General features: G+C 34.1%; 3 pseudogenes; all 3 read right to left on the bottom strand.

The window, feature by feature from the left end:
• Window positions 1–4,900: 4,900 nt before the first annotated feature.
• On the bottom strand, window positions 4,901–5,732 carry LOC149529540 (uncharacterized; annotated as a pseudogene).
• Window positions 5,733–7,234: 1,502 nt separating this feature from the next.
• LOC149529539 (uncharacterized) lies at window positions 7,235–9,409 on the bottom strand (annotated as a pseudogene).
• Window positions 9,410–17,939: 8,530 nt separating this feature from the next.
• Window positions 17,940–21,429, bottom strand: part of LOC149529538 (translocon at the outer membrane of chloroplasts 64-like) — a 46,117-nt pseudogene continuing 42,627 nt past the window's right edge.

Here is a 21,429-nt window from a genome sequence, read left to right as displayed (position 1 = left end):
CTTCCTGCATAGCTGTATCCCACTCAGAAATACCAGAAGCCTCATGAAAGGACTGCAGATTTGAGGTAGTAGCAATGAAGATATGTAGAGCATCCTAGAATTGTAAATGAGTTTGCTTGGTGTCTGATGGATCCCCAACCCAATCACCTGCAAACTACAAGGTTTGTCTAGCCCAAAGTGGACCAGAAGATGGAGAATCTAGAGGAGAATCATCAACCTATGAATGATGACTAGGAGAGGAAGGAGGTGAGTCCTCTGAATCACTCTCTACATCAAAAGTGGAGGTAGAAGACTGCTCAAGTGAATCTGACCCATCAGAAGATCTATCATGTATTCCAAGTGACTCCAATGTCAAAGTAGAAGGCAACCCTGTGACCATGCTCTGCTAGTTAAGCTAATGCAAGTAGTGAAAGTTAAGATGGCCAAACTGCTCATGCCATAATCTGCTCACATCATTAAAGTGAGTGAGCAAAATAGTCAAAGGAGGATCAAGAACAAAGTGAGAAAACATATAGAGTTGTGACTGATGATCTGCTCTCCCAACTGCAACTGTAGAATCATTGTGCAACTCATGTATCTCCACTGAATCAGGAGTGAACTCAACCCACTTGCCTAAACCTGTGTGAGTGATCTGGTGTACCGATAGGAGATTAGTTGACAATGAGGGTACATAAGGAGCATCATAGAATGTGTCATCCCCCACATCAACAGACCCTCTCCCACACACCTCAACAAGAGTGTTATCACCCATCAAAATAGAAGGCATAGTACATGGCTCCAAGGATGCAAGTTCTTCCTTAGATGAAGCCATTTGGTGTGAAGCACCCGAATCAAGAACCCAAGTGGATGGTGAGGAAGCAACTGCAAAAAGGGCCTTGCCCTTTCCTTTCCCCTTGCTATTTTCTTTTTCTTTGTTAGACCCTTCATTAGAACTTTGTTTGATAGACTCAAGAACACTGATATTATTCTTCTCAAGAATGTATGTCAAGTGATCAAGTTTTTTCTGCAAACATTTATGTTCATCATGACCAGGTCTTTTACAATAGGCACATTTGACCGTTTCTTTCTTAGACTTATCACCCTTGGAAGATGGTGTATCAATAGCTGCTTTTGAAGAAACTAACATCTGATCCTTCTTCTCCTCGCTATTCTTTTGATTCTTGTCCTTACTATTGTTTTTACTACTTTGTCCTTGTTGTTCTTTTGTGCCTTGGTTGGCAGCCAAGGCATGTGACTTAGAGAACTTAAGAATGCCCATCTGGATTAGCTTTTCCTATTCTCAAGTGAGATTGATAGAAAAATCATCTAACGATGGCATGGTGAATTGAGTACCAAGTGCACCCTTAGTAGCATAGAAGGTAGAGACAAATACATAATATTCTGAACTTAGCTTAGAGAGAATACTAAGAATCAGTTTTTCATCTTTCTTTTCAATTCCACATTGTTTTAACTGCAACCTTAGTGATTTCAATTTCGTGAAGAAATCTTGGATTGTGTTGAAATTGCCTGGACTCAAACTAATTAATTCATTTTCTAACATATGACCCCTCATTGAATCTTGTGTGCCAAATAGTGTTTCCAGCTTTGTCCATACTTCATTTGGTGTATCCAAAGACTCAATGTGAAATAGCAAGTCAGGAGAAATAGACAAACACAATGTTCCAAATGCCTCATCACATTTGTTAAACCACTTAGGCTTATCTTCATCTCTAGCAGGTTCAGTTTCAAGTCCCATAGTTATCCTATTTAACCCAGCTTTCCTTAAGTGAATTGTCATGCATGATTTCCACTAAAAGTAATTGTATGGAGTAAGGATGGACATATTTGTTTGATCCATGATGAATAAATGCAGAGAAGAAATGCTAGAAAGAAGAGAACCTAGCCACGACAATGCCCCCCACTTTTTACTCAATCAAGGAACCCCCCCAAAGAAATATGATTTGGCACTTTATTTTAGTGCGTTTACAATTACCACTAGAAAGAAATACTTAGTGGTCTTGATTTCAATGCATTACAAATCCTCATGAAGAGCATATGCTAAAAGTGAAACTTGGGCACAATAATCAAGGAAACAAATAGCACCACTGTGATCTACTCAAAAAATCATGCACTTTCAAAAAAAGAATCGCCTCGATACAAGGTCATATGAGAAAATTATGATCCTTCAAAGTTTCCAAAATGAGAACTGTGCACAGTCACGGCTGAGAATCTACAATTTTTGAAGAATTCATGCATGAAAATAAAAAAAAAACTCTACTAGTGGATAGAGCACAAAAAAATAGCCAAGTTCATAACAAAAATCATCAAAATCGGAGTCCGTATGAGCAAGAATGAGACATTTGAAAACTGCGTTCAAATCTGTGACTGTCAATGGAGAGGGGTATGGCTGTAGCTTTGCATGCTCAATTCTGAAAAATATACAGGTTGCATGCAAAATCTAAAAGATACCCAAATGGTTTTTTGTGGCTGCGAACAAAACCCAAAAAGCATTTTTCTTGCTGATGTATAGAAGATGTTGCTGTAGTGTAAATTAGACGCCTTTAACAGTAAAAAATGGCTCCAAAAATTAAAAAATGACCCTAGCAACTAGAATATGACATGTAAATGCTAGATCAGCTTCCTAAGTCCATCAATGACATGTTGGAACCTGCAAAACTGATTGAAAACTCCAAATATGCAAGTTGGTTGTCAGATTTGAGATTGAAACCCCAGAGAAAAACTGTTTTTATCAAAACTTTTCTGATTCTCAGGATCATCCAAAAATGCAAGAGAAGAGCATACTTCATTTTTCAAAAAACTACAATAAAGTTTATTTGCCCCCCCCCCCCCCCCCGCCCCCCCTCCCCCCCTCATCTCTCAAATAAGGAAACTAAAATCTACTCTTGCACATAGAAAAGCTCTAATACCATGTTAGAATCTGATAAGATTAATAACCCAGAACACTAGTGCAAAGAGTAAATATCTAAACTATGAATGCAGATGATACAAAATCAAAATAGCATCATAGAGTTAGTCTCCAAGAGAGTAATGCAAATGCTGTAAGCAAAATAGCATTAAGAGGATGCAAAAACAAGAGATGCAAATACAAGCAAGGTAGCATGCTTATATAGGCTAGGAAGAGGGAGGAGGTGGCAATACCAACCAATGAGGAGCAACCATCTATCGGACTAAAGATAGTAAAGTATCTTCCCAAGATAGCTAATGGATGCTCACATCTAGGAAGGTGACACCTCACAACCATTCACCTAATAAGACATGCTTTATTAACCTAAGCGAGATTATTAAAGGTGTAGGAAAAACCTAGCAAAATAGGAAAAATAAAAAATTACACTGACAAATTTGACCAACCCATTGGTCAGAAATTTTTTGGTCAAAATTTTGACCAACCTGCTGGTTGGTCAAAATTTTGACCAATACGTTGGTCAAAAAACTGCCATAGCCATGGTGCAAGTTCTGCTAGGAATTGGTCAAAATTTTGACCAATGAAGGTAGAAATTTTGACCAATGATGAGATAAATTTTTGACCAATAAAGGTAGAAATTTCGACCAATGAAGGTCAAAATTTTGACCAATGAAGGTAGAAATTTTGACCAATGAAGGTAGAAATTTCAACCAATGAAGGTAGAAATTTCTACCAATGAAGGTCAAAAATTTTGACCAATAAAGGTAGAAATTTCAACAAATGAAGGTAGAAATTTCTACCAATGCGTGGGTGTCAAATTTTTTTAGGCATTCTATAAAATAGTTCACATGCCTTACATATGATATGACATTTTGCATGCATGTTGCACTCTCTCATTCGGCTGATGATGGAGAGTGGTCTGAAACAATGATGCTAAAAAACACACACAATCAAATCCAAAACAAAATTGCATTACAAATGGATTGTGGAAATCTAATATTGTTAATTTTTCATGCATGTCTACCAGGACAATCACAAATTAAACATATATATATATGTTTAAGTTGTGATTGTCCTGGTAGACATGCATGCAAAATTAACAATATTAGATTTCCACAATCCATTTGTAATGCAATTTCATTTTGGATTTGATTGTGTGTGTTTTTTAGCATCATTGTTTCAGACCACTCTCTGTAATCCATCATCAGCCGGATGAGAGAGTGCAGGATGTATGCAAAATGTTAAATCATATGCAAGGCATGTGAACTATTTTATAGAATGCCTGAAAAACATCAACATTAATCATTCTTTCCTACTCTTATCAGAAATAGTTCCATCAAGATAGCTGAAGTCCATACTAAATGTCTTAATGATTGAGTTTCTATATATAGTTATCTTATTTTAGGGCACCAAAATGGGTTTTATCCCCTCAAACAAGTAAATAATCTATTAAAATATCCTAGATTTGTAATTATAAAGCTTTGCTTCAAACAAAATGCCACAATCAAATTGTGAACTAGAGAATAGTGCAAGGCCACACAGGCAATTACTTCCCACAAATACTATGATAAGAAAAGATAATGCTCACACAATACTTGAGACCTGAAACAGAACAAGCTTCAGCAATACATTGCAATATATATATATATATATATATATATATATATATATATATATATAAATATATATATATATATATATATATATATATATATATATATATATATATAAATATATATATATATATATATATATATATATATATATATATATATATGGATCTTTTGGTACTGTTACTAAAATCATTTACCTTGTAGGTAAGAACATAAGTTTGTTTCAATATACAAATCTTCAAAAGGAATTTCATATCAGAAAACAAAAGTAACAAAAAATAAATTAAATTGCAGTGCACTAGGAATAATATAGCACATAATGAGTACTAAACCTCAATTGAACAAAAGAGTATACAATGGCTTCAATAAAACTGATACTACACCTAAACCATCACTTGTAGCAAGCTACTTGAAGATATGTAGTACAAACCATCCCAGAGAAAAACCTCTAATTTTTAAAAACTTTTGCTTTTACTAGGTGAAGCTTTACTTTTTGCCTTGGCAAAGTCAACCAGGTCTTCAAACAACTTATCTTCAAGTTTAACTTGTTTGCTAGAAGTTAAAGATTGTTTTGGATATGCATCATTGTAAGTTCCATCATGAATGGAGATGTTTTGTGTCCTTGATATCAACTCATCATGTGTTGATTCACTGTAACCATGTGTAGACTGGCCAGAACCCAAAGCTTGTTGCTGCTAAAAAAACTGTTGTCTTTGATTGTACTTTGCTCGAGGAGGGGGAATAACTGATATAACATTGCTATCATATATCGGAGGTCCTTGCAAATTATCTACAACTTGTGATGTATTTTGTGATTGCTCCACTTCCCAAGGAGCGAGAGGAAGGCTTTCAGAAGTCTTTTGTGTTGATGCCTTTGAATTCTGTGATTGTGACCCATATAACAGAACTGATTTTTGTGGACAAAGAGACTGCCTTGCTGGATTTGACCATTGCAAACCCTGGCTAGATTTGTTAAAATATGACTCTGGGCCATGATGTGGAAACTTCTGGTATTCATTCTATTGTGTTGATGACATCCCTGAAGAGTAACCTCCATTTTGATATGGAGAATTTGATTGTGAATTCAAAGGATATGGCAAAGTTTGTTGAGAAAGAGATACTGGTGGTGAATGTGTGTATTTCTCATTGACTATGCTAGCTGTTGGTGGAGTTGCAGTAGTTGGTGACTCATAAGCATCACCACTAAGGAAATCCATTGTCTACTTAGTTTTCTGGCCATGAGTATCAATATTTTAAAGTCCTGGTGGTGGGGGTATCAATAGGAGTTGACCTATTCACTGATTCTTTTCAATGTTATCAACTCCCTGATGAGCTTGTGCACTGGATCTTGACCTACAATGCATAAAATACTCTTATTTCTCTTTTGATTTTTCTCTATAGAAGCCTATCAAATTATAGTACAAAAGAAAAGTTTGCCACACATTTGAACTATAAATACAAAAGAAAGATGCTGGAAATTATTGACTATGGGGGTGATAAATTTAGAATTTTAAATGCTAGAAGATATTCAGATACTTGTGTTGGTGATACTTCTCCTTAACTGTAGTCAATGCACACCCTTTGCTATTTAGTTGTAAATTATGCAATGCATGAATACAATCCTTCATCTCTGATACTTTATAGCCTGTGTAATGTTCTAGCGTAGGATTCTGAAGATCGAGGATAATTCCCATTTTAAGAATACTGTCCAAGAGAGATCTAACAAATCATCTTGTAATACAAAAGGAAAATTATACCTCCTCCCTTATGTAACTATTATCTATAATGTAACAAAATTCTTCCACATGTGGAGCAAAAATTTCTTCATACTTCCTGAAAGTGACATCAAAGCAGTAGTTAAAAATTGACCAAAGAAAAGAAAAGAAAAGAAAATGTTACAGTAGGCCAGAAGTACACACGAAGCAACAAGCATGCAAGTAAAGTGTATCTAGCACAAGCTTGTACTCCTCGACAACCTGTTACAAAAATCTAATTTTGAATTGATTATACAGATTAATTGCACAACTACAATAGGGCAAAATAAATATACAGATAGCATGAAGAAATGCAATAAGCAACAAACCTCAACAAGCCAATCAACAAGTATGCCCCTCATATTTGCATTGATCTCCTGTTGAATTGTTTCAATGTAACAAGGTAATGCTCACCATTTTAGCTGAAAAAGTAATTGATGATTGTAAGTATTAATCAAAAGAAGCTTCAAGAAAATGTCATAAATTCAGTCTAGCTTGAAACATGAAAACTGGTAACTTTTTTGCTTCAAGTACCTATATTACTTCGTTTAAGCTTAGAACATTAACAAAAATATGCAATTTTTAGTGAAGATATTTATCGACTAAATCTATATCTAGCACATATTTATCAACTAAATCTATATCTAGCACATATATCACTCCCTCATGCAAAACATTGCCATTCTTTTCTAGAATTAAAGTCAAATTCACTGGCTAATATTAAATATATGTAATCTACATTGTTCAATCTTTTGCAAATAAAATCCATTCAAATTACTTTGAACCAGCCCAGGCACCAATCAGCTAATCCATGTCACACTTTCATCATTGGTTTCAACATATGAATCCTTCAAGTATAGAACTGCCACAGAAAAAATCAGTGGACAAGCAAAACTTTGAATCATTTGCAGAGTTCATTTTTGTTTCTTTGATTAATCCTAGCATAAGTGAAAATGAGAATCAACTCATGCAAGATCTCCTCCAATAAGAAGCAAGTCTCCACATGGAAGTTCTTTAACAATATTGTTCTAGCTTACTTGAAGGGAAGGTTGAGCAAGCAATCGAGAAACACCGTATGTAGAATTGCCACCATCCCCAGTGTCTGCCATGAAGTCAAACCATAGTCCTTCTCTTGCACTTAGATGATTAAAAAGAAAACCTTCCTTTGGTCATTACTTTGTGCCTTAGTCATTGTTGCCTAATCAAATACAGCAACTATAAATTATCACATAAAGTAAGACCCGACAAATTTTAAAACATGGCAAGTAATATCACAATTACTTACTATAATGAAAGAAAATAACATAACAAGATTACATATTAAGAAACTTTGATATATTGAGTAGACATGCCTGCATCATTCACATATCAAAGCATCCAAGAAACAATGTTACAGATACCAAAAGATCAAATGCTATCTTGAACAAATCTGCGAATGTCCTGAAACGGTACACTCTTGTCATCTTGAATCACTAACACAAGCTTCCTCAGTGGCAAAAATACACCTTGGAATTAGTGGAATAGAGTACATACCCTGAGTACCAAGGAACCATGTCTAAGAAATCTGGAGCTGTAGATGCCTTATGAATATCAAAAACTGATGCTGATTGAGGATGTGTCAAAGCCCATCTAAAAATACAAATTGAAATAGAAATGATGAAATTTCACAAAAGTCAAGATAAAGTGACAAATGATAATTTCAAAACAATCAACCTTGTAAAGAAATTTTCAATGTGAAATACCCAGTTGACCTTTCAACTACATAATTTGCAATGTATAATCCTATAAATGTTGCCCACAAAGAAAACATAGGTGAGATTACGTCAGCTGATTGCAAATGAAACATATGGTTAGTAAAGATACTCCCATTGACCAAATTTTATTTAATGGTATCAAATTTCCCATAATCTATAAATTTAATCGTTGTCGTTTCTGGATTAGACTATCTATGAATTTTTGAATACAAAAACTCACACATGATCTAATCTAGAAACAACAACAATCCAAATTTATTTGTTTACTTCAGAACATACTTAAGTTGTAAAGATTAGTTGTTAATTTGGAACACAGTTTGTCCAATAAAAAGTATGATTGCAAATTGTGTATTCCTAGATTGGAGATAAGAAAGTCACTCTCAGATAGGTAGCCACTTACTTGACCATAAAAAACCCATTTGGAAAATACTGGGTAGTCACTTGCAGATTCAACAGATGCAAGCCAATTAGAGCAAAACTGCTCCTTCAATTCATGTACTTGTGGCCACCTTTTTATAAATGTATCCACAACAATACCAAAATCTTTGCTTCTAAATGATTTTGTTCTAGCTAGGGCTCTATTGCCACAATAGTTGTAAAAAAAACAATATCCTGTGCTTAAAACCTGTAGCAACAATAGACAAAATTAACTTAATCATAAGAAGAAAGGCTTGGGTTTCAATGCTAAACCTATCATATCAAAAAAAATTAACATATGATTAGTTTCAGACAAATAATAGCTCTTACAACACTATTTTGCAGAATGGCAAGAATCTCAGGCCGCTTTCCTGCAAAGTGTGCAATGAGACCCATATACCACAACCCAAGAAATGTAATATGGAAAACCAAAAGATCCAAGATAGACAATACAAATAATGTCAAAAATAGAGACACATTCATTTTGATGTTGATTCCCATTGACTGCATGCTTGGTAAATGATACACGCCAGCAATTAAAAGCCACATCACATACCTGCAATGTGTAAATCCATTCCTTGGTTCAGAACATTTTTAAGAAAGGAATATTTGGAAAAAAATGTCACTTATCCATATAAATATTATCCAATAAATTTTAAGGTTTAAAACACATAATTTATTTCATATTTGAAAATTTGTGCAGTACCATTGACTGAAGTTTGAGTAGCTTGGCTGAATGGTTCATCCCAGGAAAGGAGAGGAAAAGAAATAGAGAAAACCAAAGAAACATGCATATATAGACCACCACATTATATTGTTGTTATCCAACTTGCGAATAAGAGTTTGGAAGTTATCAACTGATATGAAGAAAAGAGAACCAACCACAACTGCAATCATAGCATGCTATGAATGTTCATGTGGATAAGGGTATCCGTGTATAAGAATCGTTGTCACCTTCTCCATTTTCATTTGCATTCTGTATTACAACACTAACAAATATGTTCATCTCTACTAGTTTGGTGTTCTACTTGGATACAAAGATCAATTTGGAGAATAATATATTACTCATAAGGTAACAATGAAAAGTAGTGACTCACAATCCTTATGGAAGGCAATGACCCTCCCACCAATAAAGGAGGGTTCCATCTAAAGTTTAAACATTGAAAGGGATACAAGTGATGTGAATCTAAGTGATAAATAATTAGTACTCAACTAGCAACCAGTACTCATTAAAGGACAATTTAGAGTTTAAGGCATGACCAGATCAAACAACAATTAACAGTAGTCCCCTGCATGAGCAAAATATAATCATCAACTATTATCTAAGCAATTAGGATGAAGAGTGCACAAAAGGACTAATACTGATTAGTAAAGATTGACCTGCATATACATCCAAGAAATTATCTTCACATAGGAAATTTATCAATATAGCTATTGAAAATGGAATTTCTTATGAACAAGTAATTTTTTCAAGGAAAGAAAACATTGGACTATGATCATAAGTAAATCCTGTTATAAACAAGAGTATCCTAAATGCATTGGATCTATTCATAACATATTTCTTACAGCCAACCATTTAGAAAAATTTGAGGGGAAAGCATGATAGGATGTACGGAGACTGTCACCCACAACTTAGCCCCAGAGTAGAACAACCATCCAAGTCTTCGACCCTGTGGCCCATAAGCAAACCAACTTGGTGTGGGCTACTTAATTGAGGGAACCATGACTCCTGTATCTTCCAGAGAATTTAAAAAAAAATTACAAATCCAAGATGAATTGGTAATCAATTCCTTGAATAATCTCTTTTTATGATTCTCAAGAAACTTGCTAAATTTATACATGTATATATGTATATTGTTGGTTACTTTTTAGAATTTCCTGATTCAATGGACAATCCTCTTGATTGATCCTTTATTAATGGTCTAAAGTGCTGATATTTTCTTATTCCCATTTGATGATTTGCATATTTAACTTCTTATTTGCTTTGATTTTGCTCAATTAATTGGTTCCTTGATGTTTTATGATTCCTCCCTTTTTTATTTTTAGACATTTTGTCATTAATGCCAAGTATACTGTTAGCAAAATAGAGGAATTGTAGAGGTTTGCAGATTGAAATGGACATATGATGAATTTTTTTATCAGGTAGCAACATCTAATCAACTTTGCAACACTCCTCACTTCCAATGTCCCCTCAAGAACTTTCCTCTAGGCTACCCAAGTGCACTTAATGCTTCCCAAACACCATAACTTCTTCCAAGGCCTCAACCTTCATTCTTCCTTGATGAAACATATTCTTATAGCTTAACAACCATGTTCCATCCATCCCTTCATTTTGGACCACTAATCTCTTACCCAACACTCACATCTAGCCCTTAAAGCTAGTAGCCCTCACCAGTCACTAATTTTCGTTTTCCTCCAACTTTTCCAAACCACCAAGGAAAATCAAATGTGTTTTGGATACCCTTTTTGGGATCTAAAAATCCTCCCTAAGTTTTAATACCAACTCCTTTGGACCATACCCAAGATCCAATACCCCTAGCCTATCTACACTGCTTAATTCCTCACGTTTACAAAAAAACCCACATCTTCATTCATCTGTGACTCCAAACGGTTTCAAAACCATATATTCTTAGGTTTTTGTGACTTTATCCCATACCCATCTGCCTAGCTACTAAACCTTTGATTTTAGGGACATACCATGAGGGTTTGATCAAAAAAACTATTCCAGACCACTCCAAGCCAAACTAATTGCATCAAAACTTCAATTTATGTCCCAATATGAAGGATTCACCCCCCAAACATCTTCAAACATGAAATGATCCACTGTTTATTAGACCAGTGTCTAATTCGAGCTAAACCTCCATCAGCAATTACCATCCAACATTGCACTTACACTAAGTTTTCCCACTCTCCTGCATTTCGTTAATATAGTACAAATAAATTATCACAACCTCATTCTCTCCCACCAATAACAGTGACTACAGGTGGTAGGAGAGAATCTACATTGGAAACTTTAGAATAAGTATAGTTGACTTTGCCTAACTAGTCACTGGTTTGAAAGCACCAGTCTATTATTCCTTACTCAACCCGCAATGAAATTTAAAAGAATGCGTGGACAAGATAAAAAAAATAATAAAATGTTCTCACATTAAATATTAATCAAAATGCATTTGATACATCATAGGAACTCACTGTTCCATGGGACAGAGACTGAATTGTAGAGAACATGATTATTTTATTGATTAAATTTTTTTCACAATGCCTTGTCTCTTAGTAAAGTGCAATTGGCTACACACACTCCTGGATCTGCTTAGTAAAGTGTAATTGGCTACACTAAAAAAAGGAAAAGGACTTGGTTTACGTGCATTCAAATCTACTGCTCCTTAAACAAAGTGGCTAAGAGGGGACATAAGGGACTGAGATAATAAGCCCATAACATATTGACTTGGATCTTCCACTTCTCACTTTGCTGCACTTGATGTTGATGATGACTATGGGCAAATTTGTGGGCATTGGAGTGCTAGTGCCAATGCCAATGCTTGTGGAGCCCTATTTGTGGTTCTTCTAATTTACAACTACCTATATCATCATATATAGATGGTGATGATATTTTGTAAGTCCCATACTTTAAAAAAAAAAATGATGACTCACTATTGACAATTGACATTATTATTATTTAATTTTAATATATATTATAACATTTGAGTTTCACTAATATATCATTAGTATTTTGAACTGAAATACTACTGCAAATATGCATATTTTTTATTTTATATGTTTTTGTATTGACGAACTCAAAAGCAGATTGTTTTTGATGAAGTCCTCAAACCAGACCTATGAACCTGAACCCAAACCACTACGAAGGCTAGTAACTTAGATTTTAAGTAAACAATCTTTGAGAAATTATTTCTTTATGTTATGGTCCCATCTTGAGCATTGTTTGCTCTTGTGGGTTTATGCATACATTGTAAGAGTATCTTGCCTTTGTTTGACTTGTTGTAGAAACTTATCTCCTACTCATCAATTGATGAGCTTAAGCAGCTTTCTAATGAATGGTTCATAAGGCACAATATTTGGTGAATATTTTGCAAATGGGGTTGCAAGAAAAGTGGGTTTAACTAGAGGAAACTCCGTAGTTAAGCACGCTCGAGCTGCAGTAGTACTAGGATAGGTGACCTCTCGAGAAGTCCCAGTGCTTCACCTTTGTGAGCATCACCTAGATTCAATGAGTGCTAAGTGTTCCATTTATTATCATGAGAGATGGGTTTGGTGAACCACTACTCATCAAATATGGGTCAATGAGTTTGACTCAAAACTCACACAATTAAATCCTGATAGTTATATCACAATTTGACTTGTTGTGGAAAAATGTCTCCTACTTATCAATTGATGAGCTTAAGGGGTTTTCTAATGAATAGTTCATAAGGCACAACACTTGGTGAAGGTTTTTCCAATGGGGTCACAAGTAGAGTGGGTTTAACCATGGAGGAAACTCCATAGCTAAGTGTGCTAGAGCTGGAGTAATACTAGGATGGGTGACCTCCTAGGAAGTCTTGGTGCTTCACCTTTGTGAGCATCACCTAGATCCATTGAGTGCTAAGTGTTCCATTCATTCTCATGAGAGATGGGTTTAGTGAACCACTACTCATGAAATATGGGCCAATGAGTTTGACTCAAAAACATAATTAAATCCTGATAGAAATATCATAATTTGACTTGTGGAAAAATATCTCCTACTTATCAATTGATGAGCTTAAGGGGATTTCTAATGAATGGTTCATAAGTCACGACACTTGGTGAAGGTTTTGCAAATAGGGTTCCAAGCAGAGTGGGTTTAACCATAGAGTAAACTCGATATTTAAGGTGCTCAAGCCGGAGTAGTATTGGGATGGGTGACTTTCGGGGAAGTCCCAGTGCTTCACCTCTATGAACATCACCTAGATCTAATGAGTGTTAAGTGTTCCATTCATTCTCATGAGAGATGGGTTCGATGAACCACTACTCATGAAATATGGGTCAATGAGTATGACTCAAAAATCACACAGTTAAATCCTAATAGCAATATCAAAATTTGACTTGTGCAAAAATAACTCTTACTTATCAATTGATACTCTTAAGGGGCTTTCTAACTAATGGTTTATAAGGCATAACACTTGGTGAAGGTTTTGCAAATGGGGTTGCAAGTAGAGTGGATTTAACTATGTATGAAACTCTGTAGTTAAGCACACTTGAGCTAGAGTAGTACTGGGATGGGTAACCTCCCAAGAAGTCCCAGTGCTTCACCTTTGTGAGCACCACCTAGATCCAATGAGTGTTAAGTGTTCCATTCATTCTCATGAGAGATGGTTTCGGTGAACCACTAGTCATGAAATATGGGTCAATGACTTTGACTCAAAAATCACACAATTAAACCTTGATAGCAATATCACAATTTGACTTGTTGTGGAAAAATACCTCCTACTTATGGATTGTATCTTATCAATCACTGTTTTGAACATATATTATACATTTTATTAATGCTACCTATTTATGCATAGGCAATTATGGATTCGAGTGGCAGTTGCAGGAAAGCAGTTTTGGTTCATTTCATTATAAAAATAGTTCTTCTTTGGTTGGGTCATAATATTCAACTAGCAACCTGTGATCATTTTTTCCCATCGACATTCTCAATAATACAAAATCATGCAGAATCTTTGTGTAAGTCATTTGACCTGATTTGAATGAAGTTCTTATGTAGTTGATTAGATTATTGTGTGTTGTTTTTCAATTGATTCTAAGTCTTTCTTATCTATTTTCAATAGTAGTAGTTACACAGAGGGGATGCAGGGATATGCTGATAAACTTATAAACATTTGGAAAATGCTTCTGTATAGTGAGTAGCTACCTCTACTCTTTGAAGAGCTATCCTTGAGTTTTGTTTTGTGTTGTTGATGTCATAGACACACCTACACAACCATTTGTGGAGTTTTTGCACAAGAAAAATTATCATATGCAAGGCTTCCTTAAATGCAACACAACACAAGATAGAATGCAAATATGAAAATGCTTCTTGTTCTAAAATGGCTGCACAGAGTGTTGGATCTGAGTAGCCCATCTACAATTTCATTTTTTTCACACGGGTTGTAGCAAATACAATTAAAAATTTGGGATAAAGTTCTGGATGTTTTCTAGGAGACATGGTTCGGTTTAGATAATATGAAAAGAAGATAACGAGTTCCAATCTTAAAGTCAATATATCAGATCAAAAGATCAAAGCTTGTTGTATAGAGAATGATTCTTTTCCTATGTCTATGTATATACATGAGAAAAGATGGGCAAAATTTATAGGAAAGTATCATCATTGGATCTTACGAGAGAAACAATCACAATGTTATTCTCTGAACCCCGAAACCCCAACAGTAAAACATCAAACAACCGCATTGACAATGAAACAGGGCATTGACCTTTTTCATTTTCAAAACAATATGAAGGCCGTGTTGGTCAAAATTTTGACCAACACGAGCATGGATTTTTTAAAAAAGATATTTTTTCTTGCATATTTTGACCAATCTAAAACATTTTAATAGATGGTCAAAAATTTTGGTCTAAAAATGGGGTCAAATGTACTAGTGTGGGAGTCCAAAACATACATCAAACCAAACAAAATGGAAAAATTGGATCAGGTTTGGGTGGGGATCTTTCACAATTACTTATTGATGCTTAATCTATCTTATGGTCTTGAATATTTGCAAAACCTCGTGGAAATCAAACTATCATGTTTGAATTAGAAAAGAATCAGTGTATAAAATAACAACAATAAAGAATATAATAGAAAGTAATTAGTATGCAAGTATTCTTCTATAATCTCCATATAAATTTGTTAAGAAGATGCAACAGTAATGGTCTTCCCTAGTCAAATATGCCAATCGTGAGATGTATGGACTAAGGGTTCTACTCAGAGGCTCATTCCATGCCCTTGGCCTTGGTTGAGGAAGAATATCTCTAATCCTCTTAGCAAGGAACATAAGATTAATAATTATTTATCTAATTTCCATCAGACATCATATTTGGGATCAATTTGAAAATGTTTGATAGAAAGATGCACTAGTATTGGTTTTGTCATTAAATACGACAACTACAAGATGATAGACATCCTGCCATTCTCATGGCCCAAGGGGCCATATGACTTGGACACTCATTATGTGCCCTTGAGTTTAGTTGAGGAGGATAGTCTCAACTCTCCCAGCATCCTATCAAGCTTTTCCACCAAATTCCTAATATGTTCAGCTATTAGAAGTATGCAATGAAATGGATACAAGTGAATTTAGGGTGTTCTATTTTCAATATCATTTGTATAATGATCATAAATCCTTGATACAATTTTCTCTAAATTGAATTGCAATTACGTATTTTATATATAGAATACTATTTATAAATAACTTGTGTTGTGGGACTTCTTATTTTTGGGCAAAATCTAATATATCCCATAAAGAGATCATTATGCTGCTTGTGCAGGAGCCCCATCATTCTGAAGAATCATACCATTTTTGGTAGACACCTAAAAGGCAATTTCCATAAGGAGTTGATGCCTTCCAAAAGGATTTGATGCCTTCCATTTGGGAAAGAGCTTTTAATTGAAAACTTGATGAAAATTGATTCATTTCTCTAGCCATTGAGAAGAGAATGATACAGATTGTCTTGACACAAACAGACTGGTAATTTCAAATAAACAAATAAATGAAAATTGCAAAAAATTGCCCAATCCACTACACTAACAAATTTGAACATGTTTTACACTCACAAGTAGACAAAAGTCACCATCCACACACAAATAGAAAGAATTCACACTAGAGAAAATTACAAGAAAATAAACACTACAGTATATAAAAGAACAACATAGTAGTCTAAATAAAAAGATGAGGAGCAGGACATTCCATTAGGAAGAGAGGCACAAATAAAAACAAACAAGAAGAATTGACAAAATGAGGTTGGAATGCACCACACAGGTTCAAGGTGAAAATAAGAACTATAGAAATTCTGAAATATAGAAATTGATCATTAAGGGATACAATAAATACTAGTTTGTAGTAAAAATATACAAACTTTGGTCACATGACAATGTAAATATGCATTAGGCTAAATATTTTAGGAATTAAATATAAAATAAAAGAGTTGTAGCCAAGGTATTAAGAATAGAGAAAGTCAACCAAAATCTATATAAAATAAAACCTCTACAAAAGATAGCGGTGTCCAATAAAAAAATATAACAGTATAATTCTATGCTTCAAACAACACAAGAAATTGCAAAAATGTGCAAAACCTATGTTGGTCAATGTGTGACAGACATAATGAAAAGAACAATTTTCTATACAATTTACATAAGAGCAGATGATCTCAACCAACTAATGAAAAGGTCCTAGATGGAGAGGAACATTTGGGGAATACACTTCAAATTATGATTATGCTAGATAACTACATGAATAAGAGTTCCTCTATGTTACATATAAGTCTAATCCTCAAAAACTGTGGGAATGGGGTACCTATTTTTATATTGGAGTTTCCTCATAACTAAGGGAAGGACCATAGACCAATGGATGAAATATACTAAGAGGTAGAATATATCAAGCAAAGGAGATGCTGAATCTAACTTGCTAGTCATTTATAACTAACTAAATTTTGTTCTCCCAACACACATGCACAACAGAACAAAAATGTTCCAAGAAAATGTGAAAAAGTTAATGAGAAATCAAAAACAACTTGACAACTTACAAGTTAGGCCTACTCAATGCATAAGTGAATCACAATGAGAATCATTCAAGAAAATATCACTATGTCAGAAGATTTTTGAAAACTTATAAACTTCACTAATGCTAGCCACCACAAAAACAACCAAGTCGATTATGTATGGCACAACTGCAGATTAACAGATACCAAAAATTAAAAGAGATATATGATGAAGGGTATAAATAAAAAGTTGACAGACCAATTTGACATACAATACATCATAGGCTATTGTGCAAATTAAAAAGACAACTTAAATAAAGACTAGAAATAGTTCATGTAGAGCCACTAAAGCTCAGACATGAATCAAAAGATCAAAGTTCTCAAGCAATGTTTAAAAGTTGATTGAAACTGAATTGATATAGCTTATAAGGGAACAATTATCTGGAAAACTAATATTGTACGAGTTGAAAAATGTGTAGAAATTACAAAGTTGTAGGTATCCCACACAATAGGTGTATCTAAATAAAAAAAGTAAAAGAAACAAAAGTTAATGAAGAGAGAATTAGCTCAGGAAAATGACAAAAATTACCTTAAGATAACATAAAGTTATGATTACAATTGAGTTACTATATCATGCAATGTTTTTATGAGGTAAGAGTAGTATCCAACATATACAACCTTGATGAGATATCTTATAATTGACTTATATTTTATTTTATTCTAAAAATACTGACTAGTCTTTGTATATTTTTCTCTTCTGAATTTGTTATAACTGTAACAAAATGGCCTCTTCCAATCATACCTTTTCTTTAGCAATTTCCGTGGCTTCCTATTTTTCCACTCGTTGAATTAATTGTTTGTGTACTTGATCTAGTCTCTACTTGTTGCTGAAGAGTAGAATATGTAGCCCTTACAGTATCAAGAAGGAACCTATCTCCACCATGCCTTGCTATGAATGACACAGCCACTAGACAATTATCATGCTGTCCTAAGGGTATGCTTGCCTGTCAATTTAGGTAAACACAAACACAATTTAGTAGCAAATATTTTCCTCATAACATAATACACAGTTTTCAATCATGGAAAGATAATGACCAACACCATCTGTGCTCATTACTTAAAACAAGGAAAGGATGAGAGTTTATTAGTGAATCTACTAAATATTTTTATTTGACTCTTAAATAAAGCCAAGCTGTCTCTTAGAATAATCATTACTGAACTATTTAATACAGTAAAGATTTGTATGAAAAAATGAACAGCCAGAATATTTTTAATATTTTTATGATACCTGACAACATCCAGCCATGCCAGCAATACATAACAGAGTGAAAGCTCTCATTTGGAAGTCCTCCAAGAAGTTGACTTTCATATTGAGCTTAGGAGGAGGATCTGCGGTTGTAGGAACAACTAATATTCCATCATCCTGTGAATGTGATACACAATAGAAAAGAGAACTATTTTCATAAAGTTGCAACTAGAAGCCAATCAATTTAAAGTTGTTCCACAAATAAAATAAAGAACAATGTTATCATGATATGCCCTGAAATGCCTAGATTCATCTCTTGTAAAAATGGTCAGCCTATTGAACTGTATTGCTAAAGATGGTAATTCATCCATGCAGTAAACTAGTAAAGGATATCACTTGCTATCTGCTACTAGATAACACATGGACAACAAGAAAAAATCACAAAAAAATACATGCATAGGATATCTGATTGGAAATTTATACCATCAAGAATTGCATATAATATGCATAAATGTGATGTGTGAAGGTTGACTGAAATCAGAAGAGCTAAATATCCAGTCACTATCAGTGAGCAGACACTCACTTTTATGCTACAGATAATTAAGCATGTTCCCCATACATTCAAACTTCAAACCAATAGAAGTAAAATTCACTCGCTTAATGAGCTAATCAAATTTCCATAGCACAAAAGTGCACTCTTATAGATTCTAGCAAGCACGAGTAATCATATTTTGTAGCTATGAAAAAATCACAAAAATACATGCATGGGATATTTGACTGGATATCTATGCTAGCAAAAAGTGCATATAGATAGGCATATACGTGATATGTTGACTGAAATTAGTAGAGCTGAAACTCAAGTCACTATCTCTAAGCAAAGAGTCACATTTATGTTGCACACAATTAATCATGCTCCTTATATATTAGAACCAACAGTAATAAAATTTGCATACCTAATGACCTAATTAAACTTTCATAAACACAAAAGTGCACTCTGATAAGATGGTAGCAAGCATGATTAATCAAATTTGTAGCTATGAAACATAAATACCTTTAAAAGAGAATTTAGAGCTAAATGTGCTTCTTCCCTAACCCTCATGGAATGGTCAATATTTTCATCATCTGTGCATATATCTAGAGTGACACATATATGACTAGATATACCAGGTCGTATTTTTACAATATCTCCCAGTCCACAATCTGGGTTGTGGCTAAAATTTTAACAGGAGTTAGATTACATAAAATCGAAAAAACCCAATAAATTTCAAGCAAATCACGGTAGTATTTCTCAAGATACAACATTTTCTATGCAAAATTTATTATTAAGTGTGTTTGAATCAATTTTTTAAAGAATCTCACAGCAAAATACAAAGGAAAATTTTAGAATTCATCTTACAATTTTAATAGAGCAAGCATCCATAGCAGAATCTATATAGCTAGCAGCCTCTATAAAGTATGGATAAAATGCTCTCGGTGTTTAATTCATTTTCTCAAAATAAGGATCCCATGACAAGGAGACTAACCTGAATTTAAAATGTCAATAACGATAGCAAGAATGAAAAGAAAAATGAATCCAAAATGTCAATAACAACAAGAAGAATGAAAAGAACATGACATTAGACAAAGCTAGATATACCTAGGTTACAATCGATTAAATGCTTCCATGAAGAATTTCAAACAATAAAAAAGCAATGCATATGTTACCAGAGGTAATGACATGGACTTACCTCACCCCAAAGAGCTCCTGCGGCACACACACAGACAAAACCTCCTTCTGTTGGTGACAAAATAACGACCTCCTAGGGAATCCATTCGCAAATTAAAAATAACTCTTAACCATCCTCCCACTCCTTCGCACACTCAGTCAAATTATTTTTCATTTTAAAGTTAAAGTTCGTGTTGGTCGAAATTTTGACCAACACGGGTTAGATTTTTAAGAAAGAGAAAATTTTCCTTCTAAAATCCGACCAAACTAAACCTTTTTAATTGATGGTCAAAAATTTTGGTCAAAAATTGGAGTCAAATGTAGTAGTGGTAGAGGCTAACCCTATGAAACATGCTAGGGATAACAATGTTGCATAATTTTTGAATGAAACAATATTCACTATATTTGGAGTCCCTAGGGATATAGTAATTGATCAATGTGCACTATTACTTCCAATCTGATAACTTCCATCATGAATTAATATACCATTAGGCATGGAAAATATCCCCTTATTATCCTTAGGCCAATGACCAAGAAAAAATACCAATAGGGAAACTGAAGAAATTTTGACCAAGATAATAGCTATCCATAAAAAAGTAAACATTTTGTCTACCTAAAGCAATTTGATCCCATAGGAGAACATAGAAAACTATAATTGGTTTCACACCTTTTGAATTGGTCTAGGGTAAGTCAATTATCATGCATATACAATTTGAGTATAAGGCACTCATAATAGCCCTAAACTAAACATTGATCTTACAAAGGCACAAAGAGAATGAGTCCTATAGCTGAATGGCCTAGATGAATACCAAAGATTTGCATTGCATAATACTAATATCATCCAGTTGTAATGGGAGAAATGACATGATAAATTTATTAAGGATTGACAATTTTTTGTTGGTGATTGGGATCTCTAGTATAATTCTCACTAGTAGCACACATCAAGAAAGTTTCAAACAAGATGATTGGGTCCATATAAAATTCTATTAATGTTTGATAATGGTCTTGTATAATTATCAATAGTTGATCCTGTACACTTCAAATTATTGGTAAATGGTCATTATCTTAAACTTTATCATAAGCTACAAAGTAAGAGGGAGTTCTTGCATCAATTTTATTTTGAAAAAGTCCTCAATCCTTTTGCAACTGAAGCATCTGGGTCTTCTACCTAGATTGCACCCACTTTTTGACTCTATTGAAAGACCCATAATAAAAATTCACTTTCTTTGCAAATAATTCCAACTCATCATCTACCAATTCCACATGCCACTTCATCCTCACTTAAACATTTTAGTATATGGCAAAGCTTTTTCATCAACACAATTGCCAAGTTAG

The sequence above is a fragment of the Cupressus sempervirens genome, chromosome 11, assembly GCF_028749045.1.
Source record: "Cupressus sempervirens isolate cs-2001-9-10 chromosome 11, ASM2874904v1, whole genome shotgun sequence".
Taxonomy (NCBI): Eukaryota; Viridiplantae; Streptophyta; class Pinopsida; order Cupressales; family Cupressaceae; genus Cupressus; species Cupressus sempervirens.
This window is presented reverse-complemented; position numbering and strand designations above follow the sequence as displayed.